General features: G+C 41.0%; 1 protein-coding gene across 1 annotated transcript in view; it reads left to right on the top strand.

The window, feature by feature from the left end:
* Window positions 1–27,633, top strand: part of Raly (RALY heterogeneous nuclear ribonucleoprotein) — a 76,456-nt gene that overhangs the window by 700 nt on the left and 48,123 nt on the right. The window lies entirely within an intron of this gene.

The following is a 27,633-nucleotide window of genomic DNA, read 5'->3' as shown; positions in this document are numbered from 1 at the left end:
CTTCTTCCGGCTCTCCCGCCCGGGCTGGGGCTGTTTTCTCCCCAAGGCGCGCAGAACTGCTGCTGTCTTCGCTCCCTGCGGGTCGGAGCGCCTCGGCCCCCGCCTCTGTCGGTCCTGGGCTCGCGGCACACCTTGATCTAGGAGAGGAACAACAGGCCCTCGAGCTCGGGTCGTATTCCCCACTTCACCCAGACTCTTGCGGTCAAGTCTTAATTTGCCCCACTTCTAAGCGGGGTAAAGAAAAACTAACCTCACAGGTGTTCGCGAATTCAGGGAGAGAACTAATATGTGTGAGAAGCGTTTAAAACCAACAGGTAACATTTAATAAGACTGAGGAGCTTGGTAGGACGCTCACAACGTTTAACGCTCACAACGGCTTCCTAGAATTGCCTCCATTTACAAAAGCCGAAATCAAGGTGCAAAGAGGTTAAATAATTTGCTCCAACTCGCAGTAGCCAAAGAAGTGCAAAGAAATGATTATTTATATTTTATATTTATGTTTTCTGGTGTACGTGTCATCACTTAGCCTAGGGAGTGTTTTGATTTACCTTTAGGTAACATTTTCCTGTTTAGTTAGAGACTCCGTGTTCTCCTTGACTCCTGGGCCAATGTCCACTGTTTTTTTTTTTTTGTTGGGGGGTACTGGGTATGGAACTCGGGGCCTTGGGCTTGCGAGGCAGGCGGTCCGGCCCTGTTGCTACCAGGGCTCCAAGGGAAAGGAAGTTCGGACGAATTTCTTGCTGGTATTTCCCGTAGAGGTTGATGAATGCAGGAGACTCCATATCTGAAACACAACTGAAATTCTCTGGCCTTTGGCCCAAGGAGCTCTTAATTATAAACAGCGAAATTGATCCTGCATTTTGTTCATAGCATGTTCCTCCTCCAATCCTTGAATGTTCTCTTCGCTGTTTTTTGTATTTGGGGAGGGGGAGAAGGCAAAGTATAGCCCAGGTTATCTGCTTCTACTTGGTACTTGCAAATAGTTTTTATTTTTCCTATTTTCAGATAAGGCCCAGAGGGGTTAAAGTAAACTAAAATGAACTTTACCACTCTTTCAGTGTGTTTGGTCCTGGTTCTGAGGAATGTCTAAAAATCAGAGTTCTTCAGCCAGGTCTTGGGGAGTCTGCTAATGTTTGCATTAACTGTTTAGAGCTGGTAGGTCTGCTCTTGCTCTCTCCACCTTCCAAGATTCTAGATTTATATTTATAAGTGGTGGCATATAGGAGGTTGAAAGGGTTTTACCAACTATCTCGTTCCAACTTTAGTATCTGCCTTCCCTCTCTTTCCTATTGACTGAACCTTGGAAAGGGAAATAAGTTGTCAAATTCACGGACTGCTTAGTGTCAGGAGTTAGAACAGAAATTCCCAGTCTTCTTCCAGTCTTGTAATTTTTATTTCTCCCATATCTTGCCACCTCTTAAAATGGCACTAAACCACTTAGGCCTTAAGATTGGGACTCCTCAATAATTGGAAATCTCAAGGAGGTTGTATCGTCCCAGCCACTTCCTGTGGCTTATAATTTACAGTACTCTGTAACCATTATCTGATTTTTAATCTAGTTGTGTCGGGGAGTTTGCAGAGCTTAGGGCTTGGCTTATGTCTCACTTTTTTTTTAAACTATATGGCAGTGGAAACAGCAAGGTTAGGGCTGATGGCCCTAAGGTATGATGCCTTCCATCATAGAACTAATAAGTGTAGAGTACAAGATGGCTCATGGGTAGAGGATTCGATGTGGCATCATGAACTGAGCTATTCAATGTGGACTTTTGGGCCTCATTTTCCTTATCTGAAATCTCTCACAGGGCTGTTGTGGGGACAGTGAGAAAAGTGCATTTTTGTAGTACAAATGCCCAGTGTGTATTATTAAGCGCTTAACATGTACCATCAGTCACTGGAATAAGGACTTTCAATGGAATATGTCATTTAACTCAGAGCAACCTATTAATTATCATTATAGAAGAAGAAACAGACTTAGAGAAGTTGTGTGACTTGTTTGTTACATAGCCAAACCAGGATTCAAACAGCAGACAGCATAACTTTAAAACTAGTGTGCTTTTAAAAATTGTGGCGTTTTATATACATACATTTCATTTATTAACTTTTTAAGTGTACAGTTAATGTGGCATTAAGTGCGTTCACAGTGTTACACATCCATCACTGCCATTTATCTCTAGATCTCCCAGTAAATCTCCTTCCCTTTCCTTTTATCCCCTGGCAACTGCCATTCTAATTTCTCTCTGTGAATTTGTCTACTTTAGGAATCTCACATACATGAAATCATACAATATTTGGCTTTTTGTGACTGACAAAGCTGGCACTCAGTGCCTTCATCTCAGAGTACTCTGTAAATGCAAACTGATTTGTTGTCATCTGCAGTAGGGTGTGGCAAGAAGCCCCAGAGCATGAATCTAGGCTTGGTTCTGTCTCTGAAAGCTTTCTCTTTTCCCCCTTTTGTGGATTGAAGTTTCTTATTGCTGAAGCCTTTTCTGGATTTGTAGTAGCTCCCAATTATATCCTCAGAGGAGACCTCCTACTTTTGAAATAGACACTAGACAGCTCCCCCACTTTGCCTTGTTTGTTTGCACCTGCCTTTCTGACCAGCGTTTGAGCATATGGGGCTGCGGTGATCAGGAATAGCAGTGCTGTGACAGCAGCTTGGATCATACTACAGCGGCTGGTTAAGTGGATTAACTTTATGACACACTCCTCTGTGTCTCCTTTCCATAAAGTTACACAGGAAGGATTAACATTTAGGTTCTTAGAGGGTATTTATCAATTCTCACTGCTTGTGAGGATATAGGATAGAGTTAGATGGTGTACTTAGCCTTTCAAAGTTCTCTTTGGTTTGACTGTTTCTTTGTCTGGGTGTTTGGGGTGGGTGGGATGTGTATGTTCATGAAAGGTTGGATTTTGTCACATGCCAACTGGGTTGCAGATAGGAAATGTTCTAGAGATGGGGACTGTACCTTATCTCTAGAACATTCCCTACCCTCGTTCATGTTCATGTCCATGTCCATGTCCCTGTCCATGCTTTCCTTAAAATTCTGATGGCCCACATTGCCTACCACTGAAGTCCAAACCACTGAAGTCAGGGTGTTGAATTGTTTATTAGGTAGAATCTTATAGTTGAAGGGCCATAAAGTCATTTAGACAACCTGGCCAACATTTGAATTGACTGCTTGTTGAGATTGTTTCATTGGACACCTCATTCATTATTGGAAGGTATTCCATTCACTGAATAATTTATTTTTATTTTTTGTAAAAATGTTGGTACATTTATTTTATTATATTTTCCCCCCGTTAAGTTTATTGGTACATTTAAAGCAAACAATACAGTTATATTTATCATCGTGATCTTGTACCTTTACATGGTTATGACTTGGTTCTTATTTTTTCCCCATACCCCTGCTCACTGAACAGTTAAAAACCATCCGTCAGCATGTACTAGGCTTGGGAATTTGGATGCATACCGCCTACACTTGATTTTAGCCAAAAGGCTGAGAAGTGATTGGATGCATACAGCCTAGTGGGGAAGACAGGTAAGGAAACAGCCACATGAGAAGTACTGTGACAAAGACAAGCACCATTAAATCATGGAAGAATGGCATCTGACTTAGCATTGGAGGGTTAGGGAAAGCTTCCTTGGAGAAGTTGACCAAGCCTAGACCTTAAGAAAAATTAGACATAGGCCAGGAAAAGAAGCAGCAGGAAAGAGGCATTGTTGAGACTGTTCTTGGCAGAAGAAACTATACAAGTCTGGGGTGGTGATGTTAGGTGAGACCTTTGGTCATTTACTGTATCTGTCAGGTACTAGTCTAAGCATTTAAAATGTAATAACTCATTTTTTCTTATAACCACTCTGATAGGTAGGTGCAGTTGTTTTCATCCTGTAGGTAAGGAAATAGGCCCAGAGGGGTTAAATAAATTTCTCAAGATTTACTGGGTGAAGCATGAAGCATCAGTGAGAGTGGGTGTGGTAAGGGAGAAGACTGGCAAGGTAAGCAAAGATCCAATCACCAAAGAACTTTGTTGCTCCTGTGGAAGACTTCAGACTATATCCCAAGGGAAGGATGTCTTACAAGGATATCTCTGGCTGTCTGTTTTGGCAGTGGACCAAGAGCTAGAGAGAGCATCATGGGTGGAGCCCAGTTAGGCTAGTGGAGTAATTCAGGCCTGAGGTGATGGGTTTTGTATGAAGGTTATGGTAGTGTGTGTGTATATGTAGGAAACAGTGGGATTGAGTGATAAGACAATCAAATGTTTGTTGGTGTGGAGGGTAAGGAAGGACTCAAGCTGGCTGACATCTAAGTTTCTGCCTGGTGCAATTGTGTAGGTGGGAATACAGGACAAAGGAGCACATAAAGAAAGGGAGAGGGTTTCTCATGCCAGGTCTTCTCCATCTGCTTTCATTTACTTCTAGTTACAGATCTCTGGACTCTGTGTTAGATAGGAGGTGGGAAGGGAGAGTGTGACAACAAAAATCTAACTATCCCTGGCTAAATTGGATGATGTAAACACTAGGTTTGAGAAGGAGAAATGCTGGATCTTCGAGATCTAGGCCCTGCACAGTACTGAAGACTGCTGTGTTGAAGTCAAGAAAAGCATACATTTTTTTTTTTCCTCGCCACTGCCCTTTAGCACTTTACGTGTAACGCACTTTACATGTAACAATGTATCGCACTTTACATGTAACAGTGTATCGCACTTTACATGTAACAGTGTATCGCACTTTACATGTAACAGTGTATCGCACTTTACATGTAACAGTGTATCCCTTTTTGAGTCTCAAATCACCTCTGCTAGGAATTTGAGGGCCAGGGATTTAGCTCTGGTGCCATTGCCTACCTTTCAAGCTCAAGGACCTGAGTTTGATCCCCAGTACTCACCCCGCAAAAAAGAAGCTAGGAATTGCGACAAAAATTATGAATAGCCTGAGGGGCCCATTTTTCCGAAAAGGCAGGAGATCTCAGGAGCTTAGATACCTTAGTGGTATGGTGAGAAGGTGATGGGGTTGAGGCAGACAGGGCAGAATAGGGAGAGGTGGGGGATGTTATAGACTGGTGACAGAAGGTCTTACTCTATACTTTAGCTTTTCACCAGAAGGCAAATGTCTAGGTTTAGTCATCTAAATAATGAGTGTAAATAATGACTAGATGACCCTCAAGGTCTCTTCTAGCAATAACATTTTGATTCTAGGTGATGATTTAGGCGATATATTTCTAGGAGAGATGTTACCTCTCCTTTCTTAGGCAGTGACTGGGATTGGGGATAGGGTTGGAGATAGCGAGATAGTTTCCACATGACTATCTTTAAAAACCTGGCTTTATTCAGTTTTAGCTTCATGTATAAAATGTGTAACTGGAAGGGAGAAAATGACAGCAATAATGTTGGCCTGCTTTTCCTTGGGTACTGTGAGGAAAGTTTTAGTTAGATCTGTGTTCAGAGTGCAGTTCAGAGACCCTGAGGATGTGGAAGAGGGGGCTGTGGAATATATTGAAAGTTTGTTTAGCTGGAGGATCATTTGATCTGATCTCTGCAATTTAATCTGTGGGTTTATCCAAATCCTTTACCTTCTTTGGCTGTGTTTCTTCATAAAATAATCTAGAGGTTCCTGAAATTCTATAAAGGTCTAAAGATTAGGGATGGAATGTGGGGGTACAAAAAGGGTCCAGGGCTGGGGATTTAGGTCAGTGGTTCCACCACCTGCCTCGCAAGCACAAGGACCCGAGTTTGAGCCCTGTTACCAAAAGAAGGGGTCCAGGGTTCCTTTGAACTTACCTCCCCACCCCCACTTAATTGAATACATAGAAATAGGAATCTGCCCATTTATCGTTTTTAGTTATCTTTTCTGTTTTCACAGCCTCTCCTATTTCCTTAGTGTTTTAGTATCTTATTTCATAATGGCCTTCATGATAATAAATGTCTGTACCTCCTGGAAGGAAAAGATGAAGGATGGACTATTGTCCTTCTGCTCTAGTCTCCATCTCCAGAATAACTACTCAAGCTACGCACTGCCCCCTGCTCTCTATGCTGGGTAGGGAAGGGGGTTGTGGCTACTCAAGTTTGGGAGTGCACCACTAAACTAAAGTGAAAAACTGGCTATTCTTCCAACATACCGAGTGAGTTCCACTGGGGAAAATAGCAGTCAGTGGGTTTTTGAGGCTTGTCAAGCTCACATTAATTGTAATTACCTAATACTCTCTGGGATCTTAGTCTTCCTGTTTGTAAAACGAGGAGGCTGAAGTAGATAATCTTGAATGACTTTCTACCTCTTAGCAGCCTGATAATCTCTGGTTTTGTGGAAATAGTTTAAGAATCCATTTCTGGAAGGAGAAAAAGCTTTATTAGAATCTCAGGGTTAAATTCTGGTTCATGAAAGATACCTTTTTATATATAAACAAATAGATATTGCTTTTTAGAGTGGACAACAGATTGCTTATGAGGATTGTCTGCTGAATTCCATTGTAACTTGGAGCCATAGTCCCATGGAACAAATTTGGGAGTCGAAGACTCTTAAAAAGTTATACTTAAACATCTAGAAAACTATTTAAAGATCACACAATAAAGGGAAAATTTTAGGAAGCATTCTTCAGGATTTTTAAAGGACCCTCTAAGTTTCTCACATAGTAGGACTGGAACAACACTAGACCAGAAAGTTACATTTTCTTAGAGCTGTCGCCCTTAAGAGGTAGGTATCCCTTCTGAGGTTACCTGGCCCTTGAAGTGCCATCTGTAGAGACTCAATAGTTCTGTTTGTCAAGCTAAGAATCATTGTTTTATTCCAAATCAATATTCTCTTTTAGAAAGCTAAGTTTGGAGTTTAATGTTGGCTAGATTTTTTTATTCCAGAGGCATATATATCTGGTATTTAGCTCTCTCATGTTTATTTGTTGTATTAAGGATTTAAGTAAGCTTAGTTAAAGGTGCTCTTTGCGTGGTTTCTCTTGATTTATTTGTCTAGTTTCCTCAGTATTTCTTTCTGCTAGTGAAAGCAAACCAGCAGTAGATTTAAAAGGGTCATTTCCATAACATTTTTGTAAGTCTGAATTTTCTTTGTGTAAGATATCATTCTATACTGAGAAATCAAATGTTTCTGCTCCTACAGATGATTTTTTAAGGCTTTTGGACTGCTATCAATATAATAATGAGAGTTTCTGCATGAATCAATTGAGCACAAGAATAATTTTTCTTAAAACCTTAAAGACTCACCCTAAATGGATTTTCATACCAATTAAAATCAACCCTTATTACAGTAGTTTACCTATCTGGTATAATATTATTTATGCTTTGAAATTTAACCACCTTCCATATCTAAGTCGACCATTCATTCTACTAATTTGGAGTACTTATTATGTGTTCTTCCTGTGTAGAGTGTAAAAACCAGGCAAGACATGATTCCCGCCTTCAGTTTACCTTTAGTATTGAGAGGGAAAAACATGTAAGTAAAGCAGATCTTGGCTTTGTCCTGCCTTTGCTGCCCTTGCTCAGATATTTGTGTTGTTAATTCAGAGTGGAACTAACATAGTTGGTAGATAACTGTATATCATTAGGCAAGAGAATTTGTATGATTATTTGACTTCTGTAGATTTATTTTTGACATTCTCTTTCCCTCTCCCTCTCTTCTGTCTGTTATCCATATATTTTCAGTTGTAAAGGTGTCTGCCACCCAGTATATAAAGCCAAGAACATTAGGGTAGGGGAACAGCATTGTCCTTTAGGTTTGAGTGGCCAGACGTCTGCCTAATGACTTCCCTGTTCTCCTCACATCAGTTCTCTGGCCGGGTTCCAGAAAGATTTGGTATCATCTAGCTTCTTTTTCTTTTAGAGATGAAGAAAATTAAGTTTCATGTTTAATTATTTTACATTTTATTATACTATGTTTTGATAGAAAATAGCTCTGTTTTTGTTTGCAGGTGGAATTATGTGAAGTGTGAACTTTGCCATTTGATCAATTTATGGCTTAATTAATTGCGATTAAATTGTTGTTTGCAAAGCCCATTGCTATGCCTGTTAGCCTTCTTTTGAACACTTTGCTGCAAGGAGCCCTAGGAAATGGAGGTAGAAAGAGGGAACCTTGAGGCTGCCCTAATTTTAAAGTTCTGTTGTCCTTCTACCATCCTAAAAATGTTATTTAGGATGTTGTGCGGTTTTCATGATTTCTTCTAACAACTGGCATTGCCTTTGGGGTCTAAAAGGAGAGAGTATGCCTGTGTCAATCCTTGAAGGTTGGGACAGTATTGAAATCAATTGGCCTAAATGTTTGGTCCCTACTGGTACATTACTTGGTGCTGGAAGAAATATAAATTTGTTAGGCATACTCTGGTCTTCAGGAACCTTACAGTTTCTCTAGGGGAGATATTAACATTATAAAGATGTGCAATAATAAGCTATAAGGCATAGGTATAGAAGTTGGCTCAGGTGACTTAAGTTTTGTTTCTGTTCCTTGGCACTAATAAGGGCAGACTGGAGAAGTCATATTCTCTCTCTGAACCTGTCTTCTCTCATCTATAAGATATAAAGAAGAGTGGTATGATTGGGAGAAAGAATGAGGGAGTATTCGAGCTGGCTGAACCTTGTAGCACAAGGATAGTGACTATTCGCTATTCAAGACCACCCTAATCTAATATTCTGGCTGGCTGTGCTTATAATTTATGAAATGTTAATATTTCTGTTTCTGTAGTTATTGCTCAAACTACCTGGAAGCAACAACTATATATCTTTTCATTTGACCTTCTTCTCTCTTCCGCTTTACCAGGAAGTCATAGAGATTTAGGCTGTAGAGATAGATATTTGTATAATGGGAACAACTTGAGTGGAGACACAACACAGATGCATGACCAGACAGTAGCATTCTTATTTCTGCTAATAAGCAGTGGGTACAGCGGTGTCCCATACTTAGTGAAAGGGCAGTGCTTTTTTATAGCCTCCCAGAGCGGGTGGAAAAGATCATATTGTATGTAAATTATAGAAGGATGAGAATGATCTCTTTATATCATTTTAGGGAAGAAATTAATCCAGCAAGCAGTTATACTTGAAGTATGTAGAAAGAGAGTTTGTGTGCTCTTAAAATAGAGGGAGGGAAACACAAGAACCTAAAGAGAGCTTAGTCTCTCAGAGCTCATCTATTACTTGTATATTTGCTCAGGGAAAAATTGCCATTTCTTGTCAGCTTTTATCCTGCCGGTGGACCCTGGCTGGATGTTTTTCTGTAGTTTTACCAAATCACTTTGAAGGCTGGCACGAACATTGATCATGTCTTACAGCCTTTCTTCTTTGTTCTGTCAGCAAATATTAGAAAATGTACCTTAAATTACCTGGTTGGGGAAAATAAGGTGGCCCTGGCTGCTCCCAGGGAGCAGCACTTTCATGTTGCACATCAGTCAGCTCCTGATCGTATGTCAGGATCTGGGATGTTTGTTAAGGGAGACAAGGGGTGCCAGAGCTGCCATGGACATACACCAGAGGATATCCAAGCCCATGTCAAGTTGAGTACTAGATTAAAAATCTGATCTGGGTTCTAAACCTAACTTCCTTTCATGTTAGTACAGCAGTACCTTGGTGGTATTTGTTGTAACTGGTTCCGAAAGGCATGATAAGTACCAAAAATGATGAGTACCAAACAAATTGCTTTGGGTGGAAAGGGTTATCAAGTTACAAAGCAGACAGCATCGACAAGTTCTAGCTTTTATTGAGTACCAGGATAAAATTTTTGTGTCCAAATATGTGAAATACCCAATTTGTTGAGTTTCAAGGTAAGACTATAATAGTTACCTTGAATTGTGTGCTCACTTTAAGATACCATAATTGGTACCCTGTGTTGATGCTATGGAGCTAATATTTATTGAAGGTTATCTTGTGCTAGGCTCTTTGTACCTATAAAACCTTAATTTTCATTTCAGACCTAAGAAGCAAGTTCTGTTGATCCTTTTAGGTGCCTTTTCTTGTAAGCTGAGAGAGAGAGAGAGAGAGAGAGAGAGAGAGAGAGAGAGAGAGTGTGTGTGTGTGTGTGTGTGTTTGTTTGTGTATGTCTGTCTGTATACCCTGCTCAGTCTAAATGACTTGGTAAATAGAAAAGGGTTTTCTCCATAATAAAATAGTTCATTCTTGGGTTGAGTTATTGTTTCAAGTACAGCTAGTCCCCACCCCCCTTTGGCAAGGTATTACTGTATTTATGGAAATCCTGAAGAAATCTGTAGATGATAGAATAATGGTAGAGTGAAGCATGGAAATACCATCTTGCTTCAAGAAAGAACAAACATTTAGCATTGGTATTGTTCACTCCCAAGGGTATCCGACTGAATTTTTCTCTTTGGCTATGAAATTTTAATTGTAAAGTTCAGAAAGAATTTTAAAGGTAACCATTTAGGGGAACCAAGCTGCTCGGTGTTCATCTCACTGGGGACTCCTTCATGCTTTCTTCTCCAGAGTGTGTTGCCCTCTAGATAAGGGATTGAAAACTGGAAGCCCCTTGAGTTGTTCTAGTCCTGAATATATACTTTGTTTAGCCTACAGTATTTTTATTTTGAGTTGGTCTGCAGCCTGGAGAGATCGGGGCTGCCTTTCAGTGGAGATAGCCCTGGCATGTCCTGTGAAGGTGGCATACCATATGAAGAGAGTAGGATTTTTTGAGGAGGTAGCAGAGTTTTGATGCTGATGCTGACCATGAACAATTTTTCACCCAAGTAGGAATAAGGCCATACCTATTCTGCTGGTCTTCTGCCAGGGCTCCTTATACACTGTCTTGCCCATGTTTAATCAGTTTGTTGTCTGTCTCTGAAGCAAAGAGATGTGGCTGTGATCTTGGTAACTCTTGAGCATCAGCCTGAGTTGGCAGAAGACTTTAGTTTGCAACATCACATTCTTCATTTCTTTCTTTCTGTACTTAGTGCTTCCTTATTGGCAAGCTCCTTCCAGTAGAAGCATATTTTGTTCTCAAGTTTGTCAAAGCATACCATTTCCTGTTGTCTCTTTGATACCCAAGCCCCAGAGCCAGTTGCTATTTATCACCAGACTACCACTTGTTTTGAAAATTCTTGGTCAACTCAATTTGCTACCTGCTTAGCCCTCAAAGACCAGTCTATCTCTAGATGGAACTCTCTAGTTTTAGTGTTGGTGGATCTTATGGGACTAAGTGAATTATCTTGATTTTATTGAGAACTTTAGTGCTGCTGCGGTTTACTGTGTTCTGGCCTGTTGTAGGAAGTCATAAGAACAGCAAACTTGCTGAGACTTACTGGATCTTGCTCTTAAGTTGGGTCCCTCCCTCTCCCTGCAATCCTCTGCCTCAGGCCACCAGACAGCTAGAAATATATCACACACTGCTAAATTGGCTGGGGCGGGGGCAGCCCTGGGCATAGAATTTAAGAGCTTTCACACTGAGCCATATCCCCAGCCCTTTTTTTTTGTGACAGGTTCTTGCTGGGTCACTGAGTTGCTCAGGCTGGGCTCAAATTTGCCATCCTCCTGCCTCAGCATCATGCAGCTTGGATTATGGGTGTGTATAGTACCTGGCTTTAATTTTTGGTAGTCCCTAATACTTACAAGCTAGGGCAGGGGCAGTGGATTTGGTACCTCATTTAAAAAAAACAAACTATGACATCTAATTAAGATCAGAACTATTTTACGTAGGAATTAATGCATGGTCTTTTTCTCTTCAGTTGCAGAGATGCAGCTCTTCTGTGTTGGAAGTAGATGACTTTCTAAGTAAGTGAGTTTTCTCACTGCCTGTGACTTCTTGTAATTACTGTAACATCATCATTCAGTATGTGGAGTACCATGGTAATTTCCATGACAACTGATCACGATTTCCCAGATAAAGAGAGGAAGCTAATAAGTGTTAGGAACTCAGAAAGGGTAGTGTGCTAAGTTCTCATGATGGTAGAGTTTTGAGCTGAAATAATACTCAGCAGCAGCTGCCTAAGTGTACTTTGCTTTTACAGAGGAGGAAATAGGTTCAGAGAGGTTAAGTACCTTTTCTAGATTGTTCATGGAATAAACTCTACATCCTCAGCATAGTTTAGTTTTTGCTGTACAGTATATTGAACCCAAGGCCCCACACATGCTATGTAAGCAGGCTACCACTAAGCTACAGCTCTAGTCCTTTTTAAGTTTTTTTTTTTTTGAGATAGGGTTTCATTAAGTTTCCCAGGCTGGTTTTGGACTTCCAGTCCTCTTGCCTCACCCTCCCAAGTAGCTGCCACTACTCCCACCTTTAGTATGTCTTTGTTCCTCCAGAATACTGTAGGACTTTTCCCCATTACGCCTCACTGAACTGTGAGTTGTGCAAAGGCAGGAGCCATCTGTCTTACTAATGTTTTCCAGCTGGACGTGGTAGCACACTCCTGTAACTGAACACTGGTATGTAGGCTGAGGCAGGAAGATTGAGGCCAGCCTGGGCTAAGTAGTGAGTTCAGGGCCAGCCTTTCTTAAGTGGGACACATGGCTGCATATTGGATGATACCAAAAAAAAAAAAAAAAATCACAGGATAAAACATCTTTCTGAAGTGTCAGTGTATTCAGATTATTTTTGGAGTAGGATTACTTAAATATTACAACAATTTAAAAGTTTGCTCTTTTTAAAAATAAAATATCCTAAACATTTAAATAGAACATTCTCAGTGTTCGGGTTTATAAAAATGTGAGCATAAAGGGATAGTGAAAGTTTCCTCTTAGCACTGCATGATTATGGAGTAGATGATAAAATTTTTTCAGATAAATGAGAAAGCATATAATAAGAGTAGAGCAGACCTCTTGACTTGTACCCTTACACAGTCCATTGTTGCCAAATCTCAACAATTTCAAGGGCAGCTAGAAATCTAAATTTTTTAAAAAGGAAGGTTGATTTTGAACGTTGTCAATTAACTCAGAAGTTTTTAAACAAATTTGTGTGGATCAGAAAAGACACTGGTTTGGGGCTAGGCATTGTGAGCCTGTGAGATAAAATATAGGTCAGGGCAGGAACTTTAGACTTTGGACAGAGCTGGGTGGTGGTATCAGGAAAACCTTCATGTATGGGTCTACGTCCTTTTTAGATTGAAACAAGCCATAGCTCAGACTGGAAAGAGTAAAGCTAAGAGACGTCCTACATCGGGACAGATTTCCCACATTAAACATCACTCTTTGATGCAATTTCTGTAATCTCTTTCACAGGCTTTCTCAGTCCTTGTTTACTCCCTTTGTTTTCCATGTGAAACTGGTGCAGAGAACAAACCAGAGCTTTCTTCTAGGACCCTAACCAGCAGACATAGATCTTGAGTAGGCCCCATTTTGAACTCCATACCTTTTTGCTCCTGCCAAATGCATATTTAGTGCATGAGGAAAAAGACTTTGTATCTACTTTGGAATAGGTGGTAAAGCTGAGCTGACACCTTCCATCTTTGCTGTAGTTCTGTCATACTGGGGAGGAGAGTTGAGGTGGCAGTTGGTAATGTGTTGAGCCTCTTGATGCAAAGGTTTTATTTGTATCAGCATCAGGTGGACATCGTCGTTTTCGTCGTCGTCGTCGTCGTCGTCATATTATCATCATTTTTAATCTAGAAAGATGTAAGACAACTCAACCCCAAGGAGCCTCAGTGTGCCAGGATAAATCTGCTTCCTTCTTGTGCCTTTCTTGCCTCTTCCTCTTTTGTTTTCTTCCCATTACCTCCTTTTAAAACCCTGTTGCCCTCCCTTTTGCATCCTCCTGCTCTCCTGCTTTGTCCATTTTCTCACAAGTTGTCTTTTTCCTGGGAACTTGAAATGCCACGGCCGTGGGCAGATACGTTTTTTGTGTTTAGAGGACTTGTATAAATCGGGGGAGGTAAGACATCTTTAAACTGTCCCCTCCTCTCCACCTGAAGTAGTAATGGATAAAATTGAAACACTGGCCTTGACTCCTAGGTTTATATATAGTCTGATGCCATCTTACTTTGCAGCTTTATGTCAGCAGTATAGTGGCTAATGCTGACATTTTCCTGTACTTGTACCCTGAAAATTCCTGGATGTGTCAGGCCCTGTCATTACTTTATTCTATTTCCTCTATTCCCTGCCCCCTCTACCTGACAGATTTCTTTTCACCTTTTATTGTGATTCAAATGCTGCCTTTCCCTGATCACTACACAGTTAATTTTAAATTTTAATCTTTTGTTTATTTTGCTTGTACTTCTGTAGTATTATGTCATCCTTTAATCCTCTCATGATATTGAGAACTTACAGGCCAAGGGGCAGTGGGTGTGCTCCCAATCTGTTTCCCTTGTGTCTCTGTAGTGGGACTAGTACAAATAGTGCTTGCAGAATGAAAAACAGAAATTTACATTAAATGCTATAGATGAAATACTACAAAGTACTCTGGAAGTATAGTGGAATTATTTTTTGTTTGCTTTGCTTTTGTTTTTTGAGGCAGGGTCTCTCTGTAATCCTCTTGCCTCACCTTTCTGAGTGCTAGGACTATAGAGATGCTGGGCATATAGAGAACTGGGAGAAATCTTGGATGCATCTAGAAGTTGGTAGTATTTGAGTATAACTTTGAAAATTCAGATGGTGAGAAGAATATTCCAGATGGAGAGAATAGCTGAGTGAAAACGGTGAAGAAGTACAGAGGTTAGGCCCATCTATTAACCCACCTGTTCCCATCACCCAGAATTCCTGTTAGAATGTATGGTAGGTCTCTAGCATAAAGGAAATACTCTTTCTTTTGCCATTTCTGTTTTTTCTTCTCATTTTCTTCTCCCTACCTCTTATTGACCTTCTTAACCTTTTAGTTTTGATTTCTTTCCAGTCCTTTTCCTTTCTTTCATTGTCCCACTTTCTAGTTCCTTTTTATTTTTTACTTTATCATTTACCTTTCTCATTAACTTTTTTTTTTTTTTGCTTTTTCTCGGCTAACTCAGGAAATCCAGGCCTATGAGTGGAAATGTGAATCAGTTACACAATATTTAACTCCAAACACCTCCCTTTATGAAGCTGAGAAGCAATTGTGGCATAATTGCTTCTTATCTGTCTCATGTTTTATTGGCGCAGTAACTTTTTTAACCTCCCACAATGCTGGGGGTGTTATTATTTTATTATTTTTTTTTTTTAGTAGTTGTCACAATGTCAATATCAGTGAGAATTTCTGGAGACAGGACTACTCCTTTCTGGTATGAGCCTTCAGGCACAGCCAGAGCTGGGTGAGTCAGAAATGCTTGTGGATGTCTGTTTTCTCATGCCTACAGGTGTACAGGCCACATAGATTCACTTTTCCTCTTGCTTCATTGGGCTTTTATGCCTTAACAGCACATGCATACACATATTACTGAGCCATTATGGTGCACACATTTCTTCTCTTCCATATACATCAATACCATCTCCCTTACACTTTCAAGTCATTTCTTCCCCCCTCCAATATACACATATTTACCCTCTTACATGCCCACTCTCTTCTACCCAGGTACGTAGAATTATGTGTGGTGCAAAAGTATCTTCAAGCCTCTCAGGTACCATACTCTTCACTGATGAACATACACACAGAAGTCTTCCTCTCCACATACCTACACGTATACTAAAATTTCTACCCATACCTTAGACCATACATATGCTCCATGTAAGAGTATCTCCCACATACTCCTTATACCCTGGTGCTACTACTGCCCTTCTTGTTTGTATGTCTTTGAAGACTAGCTTTGACAGGAAGTGTCTTTGCTGACAGTCAAGCTAATGAAATGTTAAGTCTCAACTATTTATGATGACAGATGCTTTTTTATTGAGCCAGGGGGTATCTGTGTATTTTAGGTTGGCTCTAAATACACTATGTTGTGTAGGCCGGCCTTGAACTCAATGATTCTCCTGCCTCAGCCAAGTGCTAGGATTCCAGGCAAGGGCCATCATGCCTGGCAGATAGATCATTTGGACTTAAGCCACTAGAACATGGAGGAGGGGGAGGGCTGGATCAAATAATAGTAGGTTGCTTCTTAAATGACTATTATGACCCAAGATAAATTTGAACTAAGTCCAAGCCAGATCAGTGATTTCAGAGTTCTTTTGGAAGATGTTCACATATTTAGCAAAAGAGAGCTATAGCTATTGCACGTATTCATCAGAATCTCTGAGATAGGCTCTAGAAACTAGAATTTTTAACAGGTTCCCTGAGTCCTTCTGCCATATAGGAATGTTGGGAAACAGCTTATCTAGAGGAAAGAACTAGAAGTAGGAAGCTCTGCATTTTCTTCTTTTATCACATTGGACAAGTTTCTTTTCTGGATCTCAGCTTTCTCAACTAGTGCAACAAAGCTGATTCATAAGATACCCTTTCCATTTTAAAATTGCCTGCTGTTTTATGAAAACTTTAGTCTGGGACCTTTTTCTACTTCACTGGGATAATCCTCCACTATACAGGAGTCTACCATGGGCAGGGCATTTTAGGACATTTGGCCTTAGGCCAGCAGGGGCAGCCTAGGCCCCAACCTTCTGTTTAAATTGCTGACACAGCTCCCAATTAGGAATGGATCAATATGAGCCTACAGCCAGGCCTGGAAAGCTTGGGAGGTTGGGAGGAGGGACTGGGGAGTGAGTGCTTCTATCTCCGTGTGTGTGTGTGTGTGTGTGTGTGTGTGTGTGTGTGTGTGTGTGTGTGAGAGAGAGAGAGAGAGAGAGAGAGAGAGAGTGTGTGTGTGTGTGTGTGTGTGTGTTGGGGGATCTGATTACCCTGAAATGGTTCTAGTTACACCTTTGAACAGGACAGGTTCTGGTATAGCTGTCCTCTCCTGGGACTAGCAGGCTGTCCTGGGCCAGTGATGAAATGATTACCTTGTATCTGCCTTTGTTAGGTTTCCCTGGCTTGTGGCTGTTATTTGAGACAAGGTCTTCTATGTAGTTCAAGCTAGCCTTGAACTCACTATGTAGCCCATGCAGGCCTCAAACTCAGCAATCCTCCTGCCTCAGAGTTTGGAATGCTGGGATTATAGGCATGTGCTACCATGCCCAGCAGTTCTCCGTACTTTTATGAACATACATAGTGGGGTTAATGGTATATGCCCTTTCTTCAGACAGGAAAGTCACTTACTTAATACCTATAAAGTGTTACATGCTGGGGTATTAAGCCCATTGTGTGGCTATTTCTCCCAACCTACTGGAAAAAACAAACTGAGAGACATCAAAATGAAGTGATTTGGCTGCCCAGTGTCACAAAGCATATTCTCTGGTACTATACTATGGCATTTGCAACACCAATTCCAGCTGATGAATTTTGTGTCCTCTCTTAGCTCCTACAGACTAAATTGGAGGTCAGGCCCCTTTCTGGAGCCCCACAAGACTGGTGGAAATTTTTAAAACTCAGTGGTGAGGCAGCTGTGGAGTGAGGGGAGAGGTTGGGAGGGATAGATTCTGCTTGGTTTTGCATTCTCATCTTTTTCCAAGGTCCCTAAGGAATGAGCAGGCTCTAATAGGAGATATCAGTCATTATTTGGGGTCAGTGGGTGGGCTTTCTTCTTTGTGGAGTGTAGAGTCAGGTTTCTGAATTGCTCCTTATATGAGGAAGGGGAAGGAATTTATGACTAGATATTTCTAGGCATCGGAGAACCTGAAGGCTTAACATGTGCCCCAAACAACATGGTCAGACAAAATTCCCTTTTTATTGATCGTTCAACAAATAGTTGATGAGTTGGGACTGTGTCAGGACTTATGTTAGTGTTAAAGACTTCTAGATTACTTCACAACCTAACATCCTAGTCAGAAGACTATAAACCACAGTTTGTTTTGTGTGTCTTAATAGAAGCATGTACAAGGAACTCTGGGATTACAAAGGGCTCTCCTGGGGGACATAATGGTCTGTGTTTTGAAGGAAGCATAAAAGTCAAGGCAGGGAAAGGCATACACCCCAGACCAGGGAACCAACAGAAATAAAAACATAAAGATGTGTCTTTGAACTTTTGGTAAAGGAGTGGGCATTAGAGCAGTTCCTAACATGCAGCAAATCACATTGCTTGCTCTGAGCCCTTTGCCAGATTTTGGGCTATAGAAGTAGCCATTGGATGTCAGTAACACTGGAACAGCAGGTAGGAAGGAGGTGATAAGCTTATTAGCAGTGCCAGTTGAAACTTATTTCTAGAATTCTGTGGGGAAAAAAGAGAGAAAAGCTAAAGAGCAGCAGCCCTCTGTCTTCTGGGCCAAGCTTGCAGAGGTGTTGTGGGTTCTTGGCAGTAGTTTGAAATTTCTGGCCTGAGCACATGAGTTGGCTTCGCTGATGGCACAATCCTGTTTGCTACGTGCAGCCTGCCCCTCCTTCTGTGTTCTTTTAAAAAAAGAAATTAATGGAATATGTTCAAAATACCCCTGAAATGAAATTACATTTTTAACTCTAATTACTCTAATTAAAACTTGACAGCCATAGTTCTGGAATGGCAGATATGCTAAGTACCCCATGCCTGTGACATGTTCACTTACCCAGATGAAATAGTGTTCTGTTCTGTGTTTAGGAGAAAAATTCTTTTGTGTAATTGTTTTGTTTTTCTCTTTAGCAGTTTAGTCTTTGGTCCCACATATTTCTCAAGTTAGGATAGTTATTCCTGTGGGCTACAGGCTTACCTATGACCCCTATTTTCTGCATCCAGAGGTGATATTCCTGATGATTCTGATTCCTACCACATAACCTCTTGAGTTTTCTTTTCAGTAAGATAAGACTGCAGCTATTTTCTTAAGTAAATTTCCATGCCTTTGGAGACCAAGGTTCCAAACTTGTTAGAAGGCTGTTTGTTGGTCTAGGACTAAATCTGGATTTAGGGTCAGTTTATGGCTAATGTTAAGGATACAATTTGGGGTCAGGGCCAAGGAGGCCCAAAAAACAAAATCTCTCTTCTCTTTGCCTCTCTTTATTTCCTTGAACTTACCACAGGCTTGAGCTACCTTGAGAGGTGCTTGATCTTGGGCCCTACTATCTAATTAGTTAACTGGCTAGACTAAAGGAACATCATGAGGTAAGGGACAAAGTCAAGCCCATGAAGCAAGCTGAAGGATCTGTTGATACTGTGAGTCATTTCATTTAGCTAGAACCAGAGATTCCATGTTCTAGGCCTGAGAAGTAAGCAGACACTTGAGTGGTACATATTAGCTACTGCAAGGGATACAATTGAATGAGTCAACAGTCCCGGCCCCTGAGAAGCTTAGAATTGTGGGGGAGTGAGGAGGCAGTAGAAAGTAAGGAACAGCTATGTGTATATGAAAATTATGTAAGGCAGAACAGATCTTTTTCAAGGGATAGAAAGCTTGAGTGCCTACTGTGTATCACATACAGAAAATAATATGTATCATATACATTTCCTGCTTCCAACTGCTCTCAGTAAATTAGGACGGATAGTCTATGACGGCTTGCTGTAATGAGAACATATAGAGAGATTATGCTGGTCAGTTTTACCTGGGGAATGTATTCCTCAGAAAGTGAGGAAGGATTAACTCATAGGTGGGGCAAGTCACTGGCAAAAACTTGTTGTAAGTTTTGGCACTGGGCTTACCTCTGAATATAGGGAATATTGGCAGAGGTATAGAGAAGGATTGTAGGATTTAAAGAAATTAGCCAAAGATCTGAGCTGTTACATGACAGCCTAGTGTGATCAGAGTATAGTGTGCAGGGAAAGGTTATGATGAAAGAGAGTAGAATTTAACCCACATGCTATAAGCAGGAGGAATCCATTGAGGATGGAGAGCTGTGATACAGTGTGTTTGACTGTTGGATAGAGGTGATTGGAAACAGCAGATTAGTTAGAACAGGTGTCGGCAAACTGTGGCCATTGGCTGAATGTAGCTAACTGTCATTTTGGAATACAGCCACAGACCCAGTGAACTTACTTGTGATTGCTTTTGCATTACAGAGGTAGAACTGAGTAGTGTAGAGACTATTGTAGCTCACAAAGCCTAGAAGAATTATTGGCCCTGTACAGAAAAAGTTTGCTTATCTCAGAGTTAGAATGTAATTATATCTTCTGTAAGAGAAGATACATGTTAGAACTAGGCCTGAAATGGATTGGAAGTATTAAATGAGAATTTTCTTTTTTTAATTTTTTTGGTACCAGGATTCATTGAACCTCAGGACCTTGTGCTTGCCAGGCAGGCGTGGCACTACAGAGCTGCATCCTTGGCCCATCAAATAAGAATTTTCAAAAGGGACAACATAATTTAGTGGGGAACATGTATCTTACCTGTGCCTCAGAACTTTGTAAAGGTCAAATTTGTGGAAAGTCACTAGGGTCACAAAAGGACACCCAATACACAGGCAAGTCCTGATTTGCTTTTATTAGCTGTATGATTTTGGACTAGTCATGTAACTGGCTGAAAGCTGAGGTGAATATGGTGAGCATGATAAATAGAAGCCTCATCAATCCAGTTCTTCATGAGACAGAATTATTACTCTGCCTATTTGTTGACTTCACCCCTACTTTATAAGTCTAAGGGCCCTCTAGTGGAAAACTCAAGATATCTTAGAAAAACTGGAACATAGTTTGAATTGAGAACTTGGGGATGGGTGGGCAGAGAGGGTTTTTTTATTGTTGTTGTTGTTTTTTTTTTCCCAGTACCAGAATTCGAACTCAGGTCCTTGTGCTTGCGAAGCAGGCAACCAAACCACTGAGCTAAACCCCTGGCCACAGAGAAGGTTTTGATTACAAAGCAGATGGTATGGTGGGGGGGAAGGGCTCATGATACTTTGATGACATACTGTACCCTTCCCTGAAGTAACTGCTGACATTTGTGGGCAGATTGAGCTTGTTTCTACCCTTCAGCTGGTAGTAGGGCAGTTAAGGCTCCTAACCTATATAAGTACCACTTGGAACCCTTTGTGCCTCTTCCTGTCATTACACTGAGACCCCTGTGTTTCATTCCCTTTTTCTACAGCATTGTGCATCGGCACTATACAATGGAGAAAAAAAAAAACACTAGGGAAATTGTATTTGGTAGGCTCTAAGCTCATTTCTGCCTTCAGCTTAACTGTGTGACCTCAGCCAATTCACTTCCTATATCTGACCCTTGCAGACTCCAGTATAGACAGACAACTCTGGCCACTTTCTGGGATTTTGGATTTCTTCTGTGAGGCCCAAATTTCAGAGTACAGCCTTTTTCCTTTTCCCCTGCAATCCTCTCTCTCCACCTTTCAATTTAGAATATTAGTATCTGCCCACACATTTGCTTGGAATTCACGGCTTTAACTGAAGAAAGTCATCTCTAGCTATCTTTACACTTGATCTTAGCCAAAAGGCCAAGAATAGAAGCAGTTCTCTAGTTATCTTTATTGAAGGGGTCTAGGAACTGGCACTTGATCTGATTACTAGAGTGGAACAGACCCTGGGAGTCAGGTCCAGCTGACTCGAGTTTTCAACAAAGCATAATGTCTCTGGGATGTGCAGTCTAGTTTAGTTCAGGCAAATGGCCCTGGGCATCCAAGATAGTAGAAGTGCCAGACACTATCTAGATAACTTAAATAGTACTCCCTCCTCCACATTTATCCTCATAACTGTTGATTTTAGTACCATTTTATACGCATGAGAACTTCTAGAGCACTGGTGGCGAACCAGTGGCATGCATGTTTTTCTTTTTTTCTTTGTGGTCCCAGGGATCAAACCCAGGTCATTGAGCTTGCGAGGCTGGTGCTGGAACCACTGAGCTAAATCCCTGGCCCTATGTTTTTCTTTTTAAAACAAAAGATGTTAATGTATGAGTTATTTTTTTCTGAACTAAAACCTTAGTATTCAGGTTTAGTTGAGGTGTTGGCACTTTGTGATAAATAAGTGGGTTTTGGGTTGCAGTTTGGGTACTCATCTCCAAAAGGCTTGCCATCAGTGCTGTAGAGTATTTGGTAGATAATGGCTCTTGGTGACTGACCCATTGAAGATACAAGGCAACATCCCTTGCTTTGGAGTAGGGAAGAGAGGTAGAGGAGGCAGACAAATAAGCAGTGATGAAAGTACTCGGGATACTCAATTTGGGTGGCAGAATCAGGGCTCAACCTCAGGTCTGTTCACATGCTACCTGCCTTGCAGTGGATGTCCTGGCTATCAGTGGACTCTGAAGAGTGGCCATTAGTAGAGACCTGGCCTTAGATTCAGAGCTGGATTTTAGTGCTGGGCAGCTGACCAAGGTAGGGACTCTCATGTGGACTTGGATCCATTCATAGGCTACAGCACCAAATTTTGTTCCCTCTAGAAAATGAACCCTGATGGTCAGTACTAACATATTCCGGAGTACCACAAGAACCCCATTCAGTCTGTGTACCAGAAGCCAGTGAGGAAGTGTTGATACCCAGGGTTGGTGCTTTGCAGTATTTTCTGCCTAGAGTCTGAGAACTGGATTTAAATTGCTGAATCCTTCTGAAGTGTTAGAGCTGGGATGGGTAATCAGTGAGACAAAAGCAAGGGACTTTAGAGACTGTCAGGATCCAATTTTCAGGTTGAAAAACAAGCTTTTCTGGATTCTATAATTTATTTCAGTTTAAAAACCTTAACCATTGTCTTTGCAGCACAGCGTTGGCAAGTGCTGGCTCCTTTTATTAGAGATACATCGTTCCTGGGCTATAATATTTTTCAGTCTTCCTGCTTCACCTTTGGCCCTCTTCTGTGAAACTTCTTGATAATGCTGGATTTAGTTTCTTTACTTCTAAGAGGAACTGACAGACTGAGGTTCTTATCCACCACCTTGGTTTTTGAGACAGGGTCTCTCTTTGTAGTTCAGGGTGGCCCTGAACTTACTATGTAGCCCAGACTGGCCTCCCAACTCACAGCAGTCCTCCCCAGTGCTGTGATTACAGGCTGCCAGAAATTGAAGTTCATTCTTATGGAGAGCTCCATCGTTCAAACACTCTTATCATTGTACCTATAGTTTTCACATAACTGAGCTGGTTTCCAACTAAAATTCACAGGCATCGCCCTCCCCCCCATCTACTTGTGATTTTAATTTTGGGGTAAAATTAGCATCATCTCTCACATTCTAGCCTTCCACCCCAATCCTGGGTTTCTTGTTGGGAGATGGCATCTGCAGGACATTGTCATTGCTGTTTAAATACCTATTCAAGGGCTGTTATGAGAATTTGAAACTTGTAGTTTCAGCCTCTTAAGGACAACTCTAAAGTCATTCTGTATTGTAGGAAGTCTAGGTGACATGGGAAATATCCTTGTTGGGAAAAAGGAGACTGGTTCTGGCCTTGCCACAAACTTTCCTCTGTGACTTTGGGTTTTCTGTAAAATAGTAGAGGACATTCCAGCACTGGTGTCATGAAAGCCATCCTTGACATAGTCTCAGTTGCACAGAGCACTGTCTGGCCCAAGCTATATTGTGTTGATTACTGATTATAACGCCTTAAGATTCTTGCTTCCAGCTCACGAGGGGGAAGGGGAGCCATCCAATGTCTCATTAGCATGGAAAAAAGAAAACAGTAATTACTTGTGCCTCCCTTGATAATTCCTGCTGGGCTGGTTCTTCTAGGGAAGGAGGAGGGGAAAACTGGAGATAGCTTCAGCTGAGGAAGGAGAAATGCTGTTTGCTTTCAGAGTGTGCAAGAATGGTTATCTTTCACATTTGTTATATTCTCTGGATGTTCCTCTGGGCAGCCTGGTGACTGCCTGGATTGAGTTTCACCTGTTTATGGCGTACATTATGTTCCCATGCATGGACATGGGTTGGGCTCAAGACCCTTAATGTCTCCTGATGTCAAAAAACCAGCCACTTTTCAGGGCCTCTTTTTGTGATATGTTGGGCATCCTGACACCTGTCTTTGTTGGGGTTTACAGAATGATACTAATCCGTGTGTGTGTGTGTGTGTGTGTGTGTGAATGACGTGGCTGCATTTTTATTACATTGTGAGGTCATTTTTTCTTTTTTTAATGTGGTACCATGGCTTGAACTCAGGTTTGCACTTGCAAGCAGGTGCGGTGCCACTGAGCTAAATCCCCAGCCCATGAGGTCATCTTTTTAACCCTCATGGCAACACAGCAGGTTGGTTTATTACTCTAATTACAAGACTCAAGGTCAGAAGCTTGGTGTGATGGCACACGCCTGTAATCCCAGCATTTGAGAGGCTGAGGCAGGAGGATTGCCATAAATTGAGACCAGCGGGAGCTACATAGCAAATTCAGGCCAGCCTAAACTGCGTATGAAGACCCTGTTTGAAACAAATGAATCAAAGTTTGATACCCCTGTGAGTGAGAGGTTTTTGGTAGAGCTGTAAGACCTCAGGGTTGGGTCAAGGCTGAGAAAAACTGGTCTCGAAGGGTTGAGGCAATTTTGAAGTTAGAAGGTTAGGGGCAGCTGGAACAACCAGCTAATCAATTGGCGGGCATGGTTTATGGAGCAATCAAGGGCTATTTGCTTTGTGTTAGTCTTTTACTCCCTACCTGTGACGAGTTGTGAGCCCTCAAGTACTGATTGTAGCAGAGTGGAAGCCATCTGAAAGTGAGCCTGGACTCAGGAAGCCTGAAGGTTAGGCTATGATTATCTTCTGTGCTGTTCACTCTGATCCTGGTTGCCACCCAGGGGCTTAGAGAACCCGGCTTCCCTTTCCTACTTATCTTGAGGATGATAGTACTCTCCAGCAATACCCTTTCATCTAGTCTTCCTGCAGCTCTTGGAGATTGCTACTCTATAAACAGTAAGTATTCTATAGGGACATGCTACTTTAAAACTTTTTCTTTTACAAGTGTAGTAGTGTTCTGGCAGTCTCTTCCTCTGTTGCCCACTGAAGTGTTCACTGTCTTTTGTCCCATAACTTGCTTGATTTCCCACCCTTTCATGTCTAGGCTCGTCTTCTCATAATTTTCTCTTTATATATTCATATTCCCCGCTCCCCCGTACTGGGGATAGAACTCAGGGCCTTGGACTTGCCAGGATCTTGATACTATCTTTTTGGTTCCAACCATAGATTTCCTGGTTTCTTTACCTCTTGTAGAACTTGTTCCCTATTATTTTATTTATTTATTTTTAAGTTTGTTGTTGTTTTTGGTACCAGTGATCGAACTTGGGCCCTTTTGCTTGCGAGGCAGGCGGTGGAACCACTAAGCTAAATCCCTGTCCCCCCTATTATTTTTAGTTTGAATGCTTGGAAATAATAGCTTGGACCAAGGGAGGAGCACTTTTTCAGATTGACGTGAAGTTAAGAGTTACTTAGGCCTTAGTAAAGTGGTTTTCAAAAACGAATGGAATGCCCACCTAGAACACAGTCCATACTGTTTCTTGTAAAGGTGTCCATTTCATTGTATAAAGTGTTTTGAACAGGTATTTCTTTTCATCCAGGCCTGCTTGTTTTAGTAACTTCTTGATCTTTAGGGGTGTGATCCAAATTAATAAAAGCCCTTGTAAGCTTTTAGTTAGGGTTGGGGGTGGGTTGGAGTGAGGTGGTGTTTGTTTATGTTAAGTTGGACTACAATTTGCTGTTGTACTTGGATTATGTCCCTCCCTGTTTTCCCTAGGTGTACAAGACCAAGTATAAAATGGGAGAATTTAGTCTGCTTCCTAAAATTTTTTTTTATTGTCGGTGCTTAATTTGATATGCAAGAGGCTTCTTATCTTTGGGAATAACAAAGTCCATACAGTAATAGAAAAGACACTTTGGAGCTGACCTATGTTCCAGTAAATTATGAGAATAATTAAGGCTTTGGGTGCAATGCATGATACATAACAGGTGTAATAGCAATAGAAACATTTCTTTCCTTTCTTTTAGGACTTTAAAAGAATTGCTTCTGATTGATCCTTTTGTAATACTTGAGTGAAATAACCATATCTATCATTGAGTACTTATGCCAGGGCTCTGAGGTAAAGGCTTTTTTCATGATAACTCATTTATGAAGCAGGAACTTTTTAAAAAAAAATGTGAGGAACTGTGGCACAAGAGAGTAAAGTAAGTACCTTGTCTAAGGTTACAGAGTAGTGAGACAGAGAGGCAGAGCCGGGATTGAGACCCAAGTATCTCAAACTGGAGCCTGAGCTCTTTGTCACAATATTGTGGTCATTACAGTGGTATAGTAAGTACCTCAGCATTTATCATTAATTGGTGAGAACACTGTTTTGGCTGGAAAGGGTAGCAAGTCGTGAGCCAAAAAACACAGACAAGTTCTATCTTGCATATGAAATACCAAACATAAGACAAGGACAAAATTTTTTTGCACCAAAATGCATCAAATACCAAATGTAGTGAGTTTGAAAACAATTGAGTATACCAAGGTATTGCTGTATGACCTTTCTGTTATTTTTTCTGAATAATATGTGTGAGTTTTAGTGGTTCTTTGGTTCTGTCTACTTCCATCTGTTGAGATTTGTGTGCATGTAGCTTTAGAGCTTTTTCTGGTTTGGGTGGGTGCCTGTCTTCATGGAGGTACAGTGCCACTGTCTGCCATAGCACTTCCTGATTCTTTCAGCCAGAGTTAGTTGATTCCTTTAACTGAAAAGGTGATACAGCCTATTATCTAGGCCATCTTCTTATTCCTTTTTTATTGCTTCCTATCAGACCATAGATTTAAATGTTAACTTGTTTTTATCAGGGTTCTTTGAATCTTCAGAAGGGCAGATAGGATCACCCTCTACAGATCTGAAAATTAAGTTTTGTTCAGTCACAGTGAATTAGAGGTAAAGCTGGAGCTAGGCTTTAGATTTTCTGACTCAGCCCAATGCTTTTGAAAGGAGAAGTTACTAAGCTGATTTATCCTTTGTTGAGAGGACACTTACACCCTTATTCAACAGAACCAGATTTTCAACATTTTTTTCTTGGCTCACTGATGGGCCAAAGTCTGGCTAAATCTACATATGCACATTATTTTCTGGCTTTTATTCTACCCCCCTCCTATAAATTAAAGTACGTCATTCTGAAAGGGGGTGGACCAGCTGCCTTCTCTATTTGGTCAATTGTAAATAAATTCATTTTTTCCATTTTTTATGGGCTTTTCTGGCAGGTGGTAAATGAATCCCAATAGAATGAATCTGGATATTCTGGGTTCTACATTCAGGTCTCTGGGCTTCAAGCGACACTTTTTTCACTACTTTTAGTAAGAAAAGACATCTATATAATGTGTGTATCAGGCTTAAAAATGAGCTGGTTTGTAGAAAGGGACCATGGCTCCTCCATCCACATTTTTACCCCAGTTCACTTGTACATATTTGAGGAATTCACCAGACCAGGGCTGTGTGTGTGTGTCTTCTTTTAGGCTTCGGTAAAGCTTTTGTGACAAGATATGGAGAAGGTTCCAGAGCATGTTTATTTCCCCTATCCATAAAGAAGGATAGACTCCTAAGGTTTATTAATCTGTAATAACCTTGGAAAGAAGCAGTGACACAGAAGAATCTGCTTGTCTTTCTACCTCTCCAGGCTTTCAGCCTAAACCAGGCTGGGGTTTGCTGAGACAGAACCATAGTGAAGACTTGATAATGGCAATCCTGAGGAGCTTGTTGTTAAGTTTCTGCTGAAAGACTTGGTATGGGGTTTGGACAGGCAGGTTCCCTTTGTTTAAAATTTATAAAAAGGAAAATTTGCTACTCTTAAAAATTCGTGATTTTTAAACCAGAGAAAAAAGAAACCTTTTCCAAAATCTAGACCTCAGACATTTCAGTCCTATCCAGCATCTTTTTTTGTCTCCTTCCTTAACCTTCTCTCCTTTTACCCCTTTTGTCTCCCTCTCTTTATTTTGCTCCTTATGCAGCTTCCCTTCTTGTCTTCTT

Source organism: Fukomys damarensis, unplaced genomic scaffold, assembly GCF_012274545.1.
Source record: "Fukomys damarensis isolate Sample0158 unplaced genomic scaffold, DMR_v1.0_HiC HiC_scaffold_22, whole genome shotgun sequence".
Lineage (NCBI taxonomy): Eukaryota > Metazoa > Chordata > Mammalia > Rodentia > Bathyergidae > Fukomys > Fukomys damarensis.
The sequence above is the reverse complement of the archived record's forward strand: the minus strand, read 5'-3'. Positions and strand labels throughout refer to the sequence as shown.